The sequence below is a fragment of the Symphalangus syndactylus genome, chromosome 3 (genome assembly GCF_028878055.3).
Source record: "Symphalangus syndactylus isolate Jambi chromosome 3, NHGRI_mSymSyn1-v2.1_pri, whole genome shotgun sequence".
Lineage (NCBI taxonomy): Eukaryota > Metazoa > Chordata > Mammalia > Primates > Hylobatidae > Symphalangus > Symphalangus syndactylus.
In genome coordinates this window covers 133,444,427-133,459,323 of record NC_072425.2, presented here as the reverse complement: position 1 = coordinate 133,459,323, position 14,897 = coordinate 133,444,427, and positions in this window count along the sequence as shown.

Below are 14,897 nucleotides of genomic sequence, written 5' to 3'. Positions count from 1 at the left end.
AAGCCCTGGCTTCTAGTACCAGATCTATCTGCCTGTGGCTGGCTGTGTGACTTTGAACAAATTACTGTCCCTCTCTGAGTCTCTGTAAAATAAGAAGTGAAGACATAATGTTCTCCAAGGGCTCTGCCATGTCCTTGGTACCAAGGGCATCCCGGATTTTCCAAAGATCTGAAATAAGTGATCCCCTGGACTGTCAGAACATTCTGAAGAGCACCTGTCTCTAGACAAGTAACTACTCATCCTAACGCAGGCAGATTCGGCTCTTCTGTTTATGAGTGCTCCAGAAAAAGATGCCATAGCCTTTTCCTCCTATACACTCTTGTGCTCCACTGTCACCCATCTCACATCTCACTCCCATCTCAAAGATGATTTCCCATTATCCCACCAATGCCACCAGGCCATCTTATGACACTGTGATAGGATGCAGTTGTACTGCCATCTAAATTGGTACCTGGCAATGCAGTCAGATTGGTAGCTGCCTAAGTTGGTTGGGCAAGTTAGAATAGGGGAGATTACTTATTTGACAAAGACAATTTTTTTTCCAACCAACTTTCCCTGAGTATCTCCTATACAAGGAACGGTAGCTTAGGTTCTGATAGATACAAATACAAATATAAAATCCTGGTCTTTATTCTTAAGGAGCTTCTAATCTCAGAGAACAGTGAAGCAGAGCATCAGAATGAGCTTTTATGGCTTCCCAGACACATTTAACTCCACAGAGAGGACCATTCTCAGGAATTGCCATCCATTCTGAGGTTTATGGGAGCTCATGGTTAGCAAGATGGGCAGAGAAACTGGTCTTTAGTGAGTTGCCTTTATTTCTGTGATGGCCTCTTTGATATTTCTACTTGACTATGCTACAGTTCTGAGTTATTCGAACACTAATCTAGGTGTTGCTGTGAAGGTATTTTGTAGGTATGAGTAAAATCCTTAGTTAGGTAACTTTAAATTAAGGAAATTATTTAGATAATCTGGGTAGGCCTGGTTCAATTAGTTGAAAGGCCTTAAAGGCTGGGCTGAAGCTTCTCTGAGAGAAGAAAAAATTCTGCCTGTGGACTGCAGCCTCAGCGCGTACCTAAGAGTTCTGGGCTGCCCTTCCTGATAGTCTGTCCTACAGATTTCAGACTGGCCTAGCCAGACATCACTTATATATTATTATAGGACAATTCCTTGCAACATATCTTTTAATATATGTCTCCTACTGGCTCTGCTTCTTTAGTTGAACTGTGACAAATGTAGATTTTGGTACCAAGAGTGGGGTGAATGTATTTTCATTTTACTTGTAGGATGGAATGTGTCTTTGGGGATCAGAGAGAAGACTGGTAGGCAGAGTAATGCTCCTTTCAAGGATGTCCACATCCTAATCACTGAGGCCTGTGAATATGTTACCTTATATAGCAAAGGGTGAATCAAGCTTGTACATTGAATTAAGGCTGCTAATCAGCTGGCCTTAAAATAGAGAGATTATCCTGGGTTATTCAGAGGGACCCAATATAATCACAAGGACCCTTAGAGGTAAAAGAAGGAGGCAGAAGAGAGGGAACCCGAGAGATGGTAGTGGGAGCAGGACTCGGTCCAATGTTGCTGTTGGCTTTGAAGATAAAGGAGCTAAGGAAAGTGGACAGCTTCTGGGAGCTTCAAAAGTCCAGGGGACAATTTCTCCCCTAGAACTTGCAGAAGGGAACATAGCCCACATTTTAGTCCAGTAAAATGCATTTTGAACTGTAAGATAATAAATTTGCATTGTTTTTTAAGCCACAAAATTTGTGGTAATTTGCAGAGTAGCCACAGAAAGCTAATACAACCCCTAGTCTCCATCTCTTCCAGGAGAGGGTCATCAATTGCTGAGCCACTGATATGATTTTGCTGTGTCCCCACCCAAATCTCTTGTTGAATTGTAGCTCCCACAATTCCCGTGTTGTGGGAGGGACCTGGTGGGAGGTAATTGAATCTTCGGAGTGGGTCTTTCCTGTGCTATTCTTGTGATAGTAAGTCTCTTCTCTTGTTTGCCACCATGTGAGCTGTGACTTTCACCTTCTGCCATGATTGTGAGGCCTCCCCAGCCATGTGGAACTGTGAGTCCATTAAACCTCTTTCTTTTATAAATTGCCCAGACTTGGGTAGGTCTTTAGCAGCAGCATGAAAACAGACTAATACAGCCACCAACATGCAGACAGGGGATTTGTTCTTTCCTTGCTGCCTCACAGGTCAGCAAGCCTGCCACCCACCTTGGCCTCACCCACCCCAGCATCTTTGGTCCCAGGGTGCTCAGTGCAGCCCTCAGCAATTGATGCAGCCCCACCCCATCCCACCCCCAGAGTCTTGACAAATCTAGAAAGACCCAGAGTCTCCAGCCTGTCTGTGAGTGGCACCCTGTTCTTTACCCTCCCCCACAAGACAGTTTCCACACCAGATGCTCGGTCTATTTATAGTTTTTGATGCCCACAAGACAGAGAAATTATACAATGCTGCCTTTATAATTTTTTTAAAAATTTCTCTCCAAGTTTATAAGTCCATAGGGATAGCCTAGCTTTATAACCTCATATTATTATTTTGTCAACTGGTTATCTGAAGAAAATGTTTCCTCAGCTTTATCCACTTCCTCTTTTAGAAGAATTCGTCAAATACAAGTTTACAATATTCTTTGGAAGAAATATCTTGCTATACCCAGGGCCTAAAGAAAACCTGGCAACTGTCTAGAAGGAGATCAAGCAGGGGCAAAAGGCAATTTCATTTTCTTCCTTTTCCTCTTTCCTTCTTCAACCCTCCCTTCCTCCTTCCTACCCTCCCCCCCTCCCCCTCCCCCTCCCCCTCCCCTTCCCTCCCCTTCCCCCTTCTCTCCCCTCCTCCCTCCCCCGTCTCCTTTTTTTTCTTCCTTTTTTCCTTCTTCCTCTCCTTTAACAAATATTGGTAAAGTTCCAACTTGGTTCTGATACCGTTGTAGGAATTGGTACTTGTATTAGTTTCCTAAGACTGCCATAACAAAGTACCACAAACCAGGTGGCTTAAAACAGCAGAAATATATTCTCTCACAGCTTTGGAGAGCAGAAGTCCAAAATCAAGGCGTTGGCAAGGCCATGCTGCCTCTGAGATCCGGGTAGAATCTTTCCTTGCATCTTCTTAGCTCCTAGTGGTGGCTGGCAATCCTCAGCTGGCAGCTCTGTCACTGCAATCTCCGCCTCCACCATCACATGTCCTTCTCCTGGGTGTGTGTGTGTGCGTGAGTGAGTGTCTGTCTTTGCATTGTCTTTTCTCTGTGCAAGTCTGTGCTCAAATTTCTCTCTTCTAATAAGCATACCAATCATATTGGATTAGGGATCCTCTCTACTCCAGTAAGACAACATCTTAACTTCCTACATCTGCAAAGATATAGAAATGTTGGTGTCTTGGATTAAGGGATAAGAGCGAGGCAGTAGGGAGAAATGGAAGTGGACAGGTTTGAAACCATGAAGGAGGTAGTGTGCCCAGAATTTGGTGGTTAATTAGATGAAGAGGCAAGAGAGGAGAAAAGTCAAGGGTGCCCAGGTTTCTAGCTTAGACAACTGGGCAGAAGCCAAAGCAGGAGGAGGCAGCTCCTCTCTTTCCTCTTCATTCACCTACTGTACTTCAAGCATGATACTGAACATGTACATAGGGTATCTCATTTAATCCTCATTTCTTTCTTAGTGGTGAATAAAATAATGGTGGATATTACAATCAATGGTATCTTAGATTTAATAAAATATAAAATTACCCCTTTTTGTAGATAATGAAGCTGCAGTTCAGAGAGATTTGTTACATAGGTTGTCTTATTTAATCCTCGTTACATAGATTGTCTCATTTAGTCCTTGCAACAACCCTATGAGGTGGTTTTATTAGCCCTTCTTCACAGATAAGGAACCATCCTGGCAGAATAACAATAGTGACAGTTATGATCCATTGAGCTTCTAGCTAGGCACTGGGCGACGTGCTTTATGTATGAACCTCATAACCCCCCAGCTAGGTATGTGCCCACCCCCCCCATTAGAGAGGTTAAGAAATGCTTCCCAGGGCACATGGCTGCAATCCCCCTTGGATCTCTTTGCTTCCATCACTTACAGGACAAAGCCCAGTCTCCTGGGCCTGGCACACAGGCCTCTCCAGGGCCGCCTCCAACTCTATTCATTGCTCAGTCATCTTTGCTTTGTATCTTTTGGTCCAGCAACACTGAGCCACTGATTCCTCAGAAACACTGTGGGCAGGATTAGGACTGGGAAGAGACAGATGAGGTCCCTAGAGTACAAACTTTAAGGAGGCACTCACTCATCAGGGTTGGCTCCTGAGAAAGAGAGCATCTCCTTGCCTCCCTCGATTTCCAGCCCTGCCACATGGCTTCTCCACACTTTGGAACTTATTTCTCCTCTCAGGAGAATCGTCTCCTTTCCCCCTTTTCAACCTCAATTTAGCTCATGCTCACCCTTCATAGTCAGCTAAGAGACAACCTCTTCGAGGAAGCCTTCCTTCCCTAACCACCTCCCAGCTCTTGGGCTAGGATGAGTGTCCTTGCTTAGCACTCCTATATCAGGTTTATGTATCTGTCATCACACTTCCACAAAAGAGGACAGTTATCTGTTGCTGTGTCTGTTTCCCCCACCAGATTGTGATCCTTAAGGGCAGTCTTCTTTATCTATATGTTCCCATCACTTAGCAAGTGCTTGCTATACAGTAGATGATTATTACATTTTTTTGTAGAATTAACTGTTACCGGCTGAACTGTGTATCTGCCAAACTCATGTTGAAGTCCCAACCGGCTGTACCTCGGAATGTGACTGTGTTTGGAGACAGGGCCTTGAAAGAAGTGACTGAAGTAAAATGAGGGCTTTAGGGTGGCCCTGATCCAGTTCGACTGGTGTCCTTATAACAAGCAGAGGCCGGGTGCATTGGCTCATGCCTGTAATCCCAGCACTTTGGGAGTCCAAGGTGGGGCAGATCAGGAGTTTGAGACCAGTCTGGCCAACATGGTGAAACCTTGTCTCTACTAAAAATACAAAAATTAGCTGGGCATGGTGGTTGGTGCACTAGTCCCAGTTACTCAGGAGGCTGAGGCAGGGAGGTGGAGGTTGCAGTGAGCCGAGATCGCGCCATTGCACTCCAGCCTGGACAACAGGGTGAGACTCAGTCTCAAAAAAAAAAAAACAAAAAACAAAAAAAACCCGGAGATTTGGACACAGACACACACAAAGGAAAGACCATATAAAGCTGTAGGGAAACAATGGCCACTTACAAGCGAAAGAGAGAGGCCTCCAAAGAAATCAACCCTGCTGACACCTGGAATTTTAGACTCCAGAACTGTGAGAAAATAACTTTCTGTTGTTTCAACTACTCAGCTGGTGATATTTTGTTGTGGCAACCCTAGCAAACAAACCAACCAACCAACTAACCAACTAACAGGTCTCCAATGTCATGCACAAACCTCACGTTGCTTAGATTGTTTCTATTTATTTCTTACCAGTATCTCTCTCCCTAATTAGTCATCAACTCTAAAGGAAAGAAGTGCATATTTGTATCTCTCCCACACAGGACTCAGCCTCTGGTTGTTCATACAGTTGTTGCTCAATATATGCTTCCAATTTCTGCCTTGTTCAGAAGTGGGGGTGGTTCCTGCCTGGCCACTGGGATACTGTTGCAGCCTCATTGCATGAAAATCTAGCCAAGCTGTGGGAGATGGTACCTGCGAGTCTTAGGAAGCCCTGACCTTGCATCTGCCCAGGCTCTCACATTGTACTCATGCAAGGGGTCAGGAAGAGGGGCAGCAGAGGCCTCAGACCCTGCACTCAACACCATCCCATCGCCTGGCAGCATGGAATGTACCTGTTACAGGGGTGAGAGTGTTATACCTGGGAACTTCACAGCTTACTCACTATTCACTTATTCAGAAATACTCATTGCAAACCTATTACATGCTGCACTCTTCCAGGCACCTGGGATGTGGCGGTGAAGGAGACAGACCAGCTGTCTTTGGGCTTCCTTCTGATGCTCATGTTCCAGTGCAGTGAAGATCTTTACCATCATCGACATTCTAATAATAAACACAACTCCTGTGTTCACAGAGCTTCAGAGTTTACAGAGTGTGTTGATGCTCATTAGCCTACTTGATCCTCTCCAAAAGTGTAGGCAGTAAGAATTATTATTATCGTCTTTCATAAATGCTCACAATGACATTTTTTTCTCGTTTTAACATCTCTGTCGTCAGGGTGGGTCTTTACAGGGGATGGCATGCTGTAATTAAATTGGTGGCCCTTATTTTCTTTCTTAGTGTTAAATGAAAGAATGGTAGGTCTTACAATCCATGATGTCTTAGATTTAATAAAATACAAAACTATCCGTGTTTTGCAGATGATGAAGCTTTAGTTCAGAGAGATTTGGTGGCTTTTTAAAGTCATATGGCTATGTTGTCTTCTATGCAGGCGGAGGAGCCCTGAAAAAGTCAGGGCTATGCACAAAGCTGCAGTATCCCTGCGGTGAGGCTCTCGGGATTCCTTTCCCAAGCACACCACAGCTGGCTGTTCTCATTTTCCTACAGGGAAAGGAAGCTCTACCCTGTCCCAGGATGAACTTCAAAGGGAGCTGTCCTTCCCTTACTCCATCCCACTGCAGGGGAGCAGCAGGAGCGTGGCTAAGACCAGAGTTGAGCACGTCTGGGATCAAAAGAGCCCCCTTCTCTCCAGAGCACCCAGGGGGCTTGCGTGAGCTCCATTTCTGGTCTGGTTTGAGTGATTAGTTGACAAAATACATCTGGGGTAGGAGGAGGCCTCTGTGATCAGCTGTCATCTCCTCTAAACACCTCTGATGCATTTTCTGCCTTCACAACCCACAAGGTCTCAACCCTTTGCCTGCATGATCTATAAGCAGGGAAGGCATCCTATCTGGAGACAGAGACATCAAGAGGAGGCAAAAGAGAAGGAGGCTGCTGGAGGGAAAGTGGGAACTAGAAGTTGGTATTGACTTATCTTTATCCCATGTCTGATTTTCAGAGCTGAACCCCGACCCCAAAGCTAGTTACAGGGTGACCCCAGCAAGCACAATGAAAGCATTGCTCAGTCTCCAGCATTTTGTCTTACACACACACACACATACACACACACACACACACACACACACACACACAGAGAGACATGGGTGTTTGGGTGAATCTCTTTCCTTCCTAGCTGGAACTGTTTCTGCCTGGTTAGCAGCAACTATAATGAGATTTGCAACTCTCTCCTTGGATTTCCCACGGATGATATGACACCTCAAGAGGTTACCTTATCCATATCCATTCCTTTACCTCCACTTTGTCTCTAGCCTATCATTGGCTCTAGAGTTCCTTCAGAATAATTCACAAATTCCATAGTCTGGTATTCAACTCCCCTTAAAATCTAGCCCTGATCCATGTCCCCAAATGTAATAAGTGGTATTCTTTAATCTGAATATCATACTCCAGCAGAATATATTTTCTAACCAGACCAGAGACATGCCATAGAAAATTCTGCCTCTGTATCTTTTCTCACTTCATGCCCCTGCCAACAATGCTCCCCTCCCACTGCAGCCTTTAGAGTTCAACTCAAGTTCCACCTGCTCCCCGAAGCCCCTTCCTGGGCTCAGCCTCCCGCTGGCCCTGCTCATGGCCACTGCTTGCCCCTTGTGGGATGGGGAGCCACATCCTGCATGCAGAGCCAGATCGAATCAATGAGTGAGGTGTGCTCCTTCAAGGGACCCCGAGGAGAGCCTCTGCATCCTCTTTGCTGATTCCCCCTTGAGGGCATGTGCCTGTGCTGATGACTTTGGTTATGTGCTTCAATTCCTGTTCTGGAAGGGGGCTTAGAGCCTTGGCCCTTGCTTCCACCAATCCCCATTCTATGGATGCATCCCAGTCCTTCAACATGAGCCTCCCAAGGACCACTTCCTCTCCATCTTCTTGGAATTGTCACCTGGACTAAGACTGGAGACAGCCATATACCACTCGTACCCACTGGTACCTGCTTGTTCACCAGACTAAGCCTCCGCTGTCATTGCCTTCAGCTAGGTCAGCTTCCGTAGTACCTAGCCCACTGCTGGAGCAGAAAATGCCAGCTCTCAGCCCCTTCCTACCATCCCCACCCAGCTCTCAGAGACTTGCTCCGCTCTGCCAAACCCTGAGAGCCCATGAGGCACTCTGACTGCTGCAGTTGACAGGGCTTCCTCTGCACCATTCTCTTGCATCTTAAGTGATGATTTTAGGAAGACCCTCTCATTTTCTGTGAATTACCTGGCTTATACATATTGGGAACAATGAATAGTTATTGACAATGGAAATATTGAAATCCTCAAGAAGTCCTTGCTGCTATTTCACCTGAAGTCCTCCTGTTACAGTGACTCACTTCGCTCTCTACTTTAGCTGCCACTTGTCCTTTTCTTTCTTGGGATTTTTCTTCCTTTCCCTCCAGTTATCCAAAATTAAATGTTAGTGGGTCAGGTGGGTTGTTTCTCTAGGGCAGGAACTGAGATTTGTTTGTGTTTATGTCCCTAGTATCTAGCGTGGTGCCTGCTATGGTGCCTTCTAGTAGATAACTAAAAAATAGCTGACTAAAATTGTGAAAAATGAACTCAATAAACATTTCTTGAGCTCTTAATGTGCACGAAGCACTGTGCTAAGTATCTTAAGTTTCAGAAAAAAAAAAAAATAGCAAACAAAGTATCTTTTAGGAAACTGGGCCAGGAGAAGGCAATAATAGGTATTCCCAATTAATTGCAAATGGGTGCCACATGGGTAGAAGTTTCATTCTAGATGAAGGCTTATCAACTAGTGAGACAGAGACGGTAGTCTCAGAAGAACATGGGGTTTCTTAATGATCATTAAGACATGAACATTATATGCCCATTCTCTATGAGCATATAATTCTATTTTTGGAAACAACAAACCCTTTGCTTGCATCTTGGAGAAGCTCAAAGTCTTCAATATTGGGACTGGTAGGACTGGGTTAGGAAAAGGCCAAGAGCTCTGAGCCTTGGAAGACTCAGCTCCTGCCGGGCCCCAGAGGGACTGAGCTCCCAGCTCATCGTCTTCCCTCAGGTGAGGAATGAGGGCTCTGATGGGGGAAGACAGCCTGCCAGAGGCTGCCTGAGTGGCAGCAGGCAGTCTTGTCAGCCATTATCTTGCTGGAGTAATCCTCCAACCCTCGCGGCCTCTCCATTTGATCTGCCTGAGACCGCAGGAGATAGTCAAATGCTTTTGGCTAATATCATATGCACGCATAATTAGATGGCAGCAATTACCATCTGGGTTCCTAGCACTTGTTCCAACATCCAGGCCCTGGGCGAGGAGCTGGTGGGAGCGAGGCAGGGAGGCCTCCCCCAGCCCACCCGTCCTCTGTCAGCCTCCTGGAGAGCAGATTGGAAGCCTGGAGCTTGGGAGCACAGCCCTGTGGAAGGCCAATGATGCTCAATGAAGAGCGACAACAGGCAGGTGGTAGAGGGAGTTGAGCCGTGACAGTGTCGCTGCCAACTCATGGGTTGGCATGCCGTTGCGGGCCGGGTGGGTTGCCATGGGCATGGGGGATGAAGACTCATGGGCAGCCCTTGTCTCAGAGACGAAGCCAAGAGAAGGTTTGAGAGTTCTCAGAGCAGTGACGGGGCTGATGAGACACCATCTGCCCCGCCCCTGGCACTGGGTTCTTCCACCTCCTCACTGTTGGCGCTCCCTGTGGGTGCCAATGACACAGGCATATGCTTGGCCAGGTCTGGCTGACATTTTCCTGAGGCTGGTGCTCAGACTTCTTAGCTGGGAAGTGGAGATCGAGGGAATCGATGTGACCTGGGACGTGGGTCTTCGGGTGCAGAGAAGGCTGAAGAGAGTGGACAAGCATGGACCCCAAACCTTCAGATATTTCATTCTCTCACATCCTTTGGCTTGGGGAAGGTCCTGGCAGCAGCAGGGTTGGCACTGTCTCTTCAGCGTGCACTACCTGCTGTGCCTGCAGTTCAATCGGTCATTCATGTGCGCGTCCAGCAGGTTCTGGCTGGCAGATGGGAGGCAGCATGGGGGCAAAGATCATCATCTCAAGAGATTTGGAGTAGGTGGGGCTGGATTTAAAACCCAGCTCTGCATTTCTCAGCAGAATGACTGAGGTCAAGCTCACTAACCAATCTGTAACTCCTTCAGCAAAATGGAGTTGTGAAGGGGTGCCTGGCACATAGGAGATACTTAGAATATGTCAGTTGGATTTTTCTTTCCCTCTAGGTAAGGCTGAATGTGTCAGGGAGTCTGCACTCTCTACAGTTTCTGTTCTTTCCTGATTGGCAAAGGGGTAAAGTGAGCCTGGAGAAGGTGGGTAGGGTGGGGTGGGGTCAGTGCTCTAGGACCAGCTGTTTAGCAACAGGAGACTGTGTGTGGTCCATCTTGGTTGAAAAACCTCCCTGCACATCCAATGCCCTATTCTCTGCTACCTGTTCCAAGGCAGAGCCTGGGCTTCTTCTTATGCTTATATGTTTGTCTGTCCTGGCACCCAGGACTTGGTCTTGTTTGTATCACACTTGCATTGCAATACGATCTCTTGCACAATTCCTGGCATATATTATAATTTTAAGAAATGTTTGTTGAGTGACTAATTGTGGCCTAATTCAGGTCATCTCAGGATAGACCCACCTTGGGCTGTCAGGAGCAGATTAAGGGAAAATGGGAAGAAACCAAGAAAAGGATGGAAGGAAACTGAGAGATATCTGAAGCCCAACATCTCACAGTAGAAAAAGCATGAATTTTGGATTCACCTGGCCAGGGCTTCGAACCTAGCTCTGCCACGTAACAGCTGTGTGTTGTGTGATCTTGGAGGCAGTTACTTAATCAGTCTGAACCTCAGTGACTGCATCACTAAGATTGATAATGATCACAGGGTTATTATGAGCATTAAATAAACAATACAGTTTGCCACACAGGAGATGCTCCATAAGATGGTGGCCATAGCAATTGTAATTTAAGATATGAAGTGAGACCTTGACCTTTAAAGATCTATCAAACCTCAATTCTTTGATGTTTGGAGACGTGGACCTCCGCTGTGATTTTTTTGAGCTCCTTCACTTATCTTTCATGTTTTTGATGCCCCACTCCCAGGCCTGTCTCTATCTTCTCTTTCACTGGTCTCCATGCCATCTGATCATGTCTGGCCTTTGGGGGTTTTGTAGACTTACTGAAGATTTAGGCGTGGCAGGAATCAAAGAGATGGTTCCATTCAGTTATTGAAACCCAACCTCTGGCCATCTGGCCAGCTCTTTCTCACTCTCTTTTCTCTCTTCCCTCTTCAGAGTATCAAGCAGTTGCTAACCCTTGCCTTATAAAGAATAGTTCTGTTCACTTCTAGAATTCTTGAGGGACTAATCTTTCATAGCAACTCTTAGGATGTTTGTCTTCAGGATAATTCTGGAGAGTGAAGAGCTCCTCATCTGACTATTTCATGATTACCTGACTCAGCCAAGTGGCTGGTTCCTGGTGAGGGCTGTGAAATGCCTCATTTATAAGTTTCAAAAAGACTTGAGATGATGTCGGCTTTATTCATGTTGGTGTCAGTAGCTAGAGTGAGCTGGGCCTGGCACAGCAGTAGGGGTGTTCAGGAATTAGCGCAGGAAGTCAGGTAGGTATTCACATTGTGGGTAAAGTTGATCCATCTGGGGATGCTGCCTGGAGATAGGAGTTCCAGGGAAGAGCATCAAAACTATTGGACACTATCAGCAGGGGTTGGCAAGGGCTAGGCAGGGGTACCCTAGGGCTCCAGACAAGCAGGGCAGGGCCCTATTACCAAAGGGAACTGGAGGGGTAGGCAGGAAACCTAGGCTGGAGACCAAGTCTTCAAGTGAGCTTGGCCCATTTGAACCAGAAAAATAGCCCATTGCATTTGAACATGTGTATTTCTTGCACATGTGTGAGTCTGTGGGGTTGCATTCTGATATTGTCATGATTTGAAGCTCTGCATGGTCGTATGATTCCTTCTGAAAGATATCTGGTAGATATTCCCTACCTTAATTTTTTTTTTTTTCTTTTTTGAGATGAAGTCTTGCTCTTGTCCCCCAGGCTGGAGTGTGATGGCATGATCTCAGCTCACTGCAACCTCCTCCTCCTGGGTTCAAGTGATTCTCCTGCCTCAGCCTTCCAAGTAGCTGAGATTACAGGCACATACCAGCACCCCTGGCTAGTTTTTGTATTTTTAGTAGAGATGGGGTTTCACCATGTTGGCCAGGCTGGTCTCGAACTCTCGACCTCAAATGATCTGCCTGCCTCAGCCTTCCAAAGTGCTGGATTACAGACGTAAGCCACTGCGCCCCGCTTCCCTACCTTAATTATACAGCCAAGAGGTAGGTTCTAGACAGAACTCAGGAGTTAGAAGGCAGGTCTTAGGTAGGTTGGAGGGTAACTCCATCTCTCTTGCTTGGATATGAACTTCCAGCATCCTGGACGAGCTGGGGAAAGCTTGCCTCTGGCAAGGGAGGCAAGCTGGGGATCCATCCTGGTGGGGTGGCAACTTATGAGGGCTCCAAGTTGAACATGAGCCAACTATAGGTCTTAACCCTGATGATCTGATTTTGTATTACTCTGTTTTCTCTTTTGTTTCTCCTGGGCATTTAGTAAGGTTTCATTGAAACATTCCAGTTTGATCTCAGTTACACTGTGAGGAAGAAAGAAAATGGTCCCACACTTGGGACAGCAGGGTACAGTGGGGGAGCATCCTGAAATCTGCAAAGGTAAGGGCAACCCAGCGTGCCATGGGATCCAGCTTCTCTTTCACCCAGAGTTCTCTCCATTGGAAGCTGTGGAGGATCCATTTTCCTTTGCTGAGGAAGATGGCCATTTCTTAACCTTTGGTGGACTCAGTCCATAACAGGGTCTGGGGAATTCTGGGCACAATATTTATGAGTCTATGGCAGTTCGACCTAATTAATTCAGACCCATCCGTTTGTGGACTGAGGCCTTAAAGCTCTCTGTGCTCACCGAGCTCCGTCTTCAGAAACTGGCCAGGTCCCCATCTTCTCCCTGGCCACTCACCCTCAGTTCCCGGCATGGACTGGCAGCCTGCCCTTCTCTGGGTTCTGGGTCTGTGCTCTCCGCCTGCACTGAGGGGCCTCAGAAAGGTCCTTCTCTTATCTGCCTGCCAGCAACGTGCCCCAGAGGCCTACACCAGCCCAGCCTGTGCTGGCCTTGAGTGTCAGGGGGCCAAAGCAATGACCTCTGCAGTGTGGAGCCCTTTTCCAAATAATTCATCACCACTTTGCATCCAATTAGGGAAAGCAGGCTGGATGAGACAATGGCCCAAACCCCTTGTTAAGTAACATCCCTAATTGATGACAGGGATGGTGAGCAGGGGTTTGGAAGCCAGCTCAGATTGTGTTTGTAAAATCCTCCTTTCTCCCGGGCTGCCTGCCAGAACTCAATGGCATGGCCCTCCAGGAGAACAAAGGGAGCTTTGAAAATCTTTCTCCCCCTCCTTCAAATGCTTATCTGAAAGGACATCTTTTTCCCCTTAGTTGCTACAATCATAAAAGCACAGGTGATAAACCGTTTCTTCGCTTCTTCTTAATCATCAATTGTGAAAGCTCCTCCCACCCCTCAAAATAAAAAGCAGGAATTGCAGCAGTGGCAGCAGCAGTAGAAAGCAAGAGAGACCATCTCAGTGCCCACTCTGATGCCTATCGAGGCTCCAGGAAGGGAGAGGGAGAGGGGGATGAACTTTGTTCAGTGACAACTTTTATCTCTGGGTCTCGGGCTGTTGAAATGTCAAGCCAGGGCTAGATAGGATCTCTTAACAGCAGCTGCTGCCTAGCTCTGGGGGATAGAGGGCTGGTGGTAGGTGGGGGGAGAACCTGGAAGTGAATTGAACACGTCTTGAATTCTTGCAGCTGGAGTTCGGGTCTTGGTGGGACTTTGCTCCTAGAGAGGAAAGCAGAGGCTGTAGGGAGGGGCCTTGAGAGCCCAGTTTTGCAATGACCTTGAGAAGCTCTCTCTGAAAGGACAGGGGCTAGGCCATTTCAGAGGAGATGACTCTGTCCAGCTTTTAGGCTCCCAAGCTATGACATTGTAGAAGTGAGGGATAGGCCTGGGGTTTAGATAGGATTCTAGATCCTTGGGCCCTCACATTAGCTCAAGGTGAGACCTTTCTCCTTCAGGGGCCATGCCCTGATCCCTCCACTTAGTTCACATCACTCTGCTGTCATTCTTCCCTATAATGCCAACACCACCAAAGACCATTTACAGCACTGTAAGCTCAGCTTAATTCAGGAACATTTCAGATTTTTAAAGTTGGAAGAGATGATTTCTGAGCTGGCCATTTTATTTTTATTTTTTATTTATTTTATTTTTTTAAGACAGAGTCTCACTCTGTCACCCAGGCTGGAGTACAGTGGTGTCATCTTGGCGTACTGCAACCTCCGCCTCCCAGGCTCAAGCAATTCTTCCACCTCAGCCTCCCGAGTAGCTGGGACTACAGGTGTGTACCACCACACCTAGCTACTTTTTGTATTTTTTGTAGAGACAGGGTTTCATCATGTTGCCCAGGCTGGTGTCGAACTCCTGAGCTCAAGCGATCTGCCTGCCTCAGCCTCCCAAAGTGCTGAGATTACAGGCATGTGAGCCACCATGTCTGGCCTTATTTTTTTAATAATTCACATAGCACCCACTGTGAAGTAGCTACTGGTCCAAATGCATGCTTATTAACTCATTTTATCCTCATGACAATTGAATGAAACTGGAGGAAATTGAGGTACAGAGAGGTTAAGTCATTTACCTAAGATCACACAGCAATTGGCAGAATCAGAATTCAAACCCAGGAACACTAGACCAAAAGCTTGTACTCTTATTTTTTTTTATTTTTTTATTTTTTGAGATGGGGTCTTGCTCTTTCACCCAGCCGGGAATGCAGTGGCGCAATCTCGGCTCACTG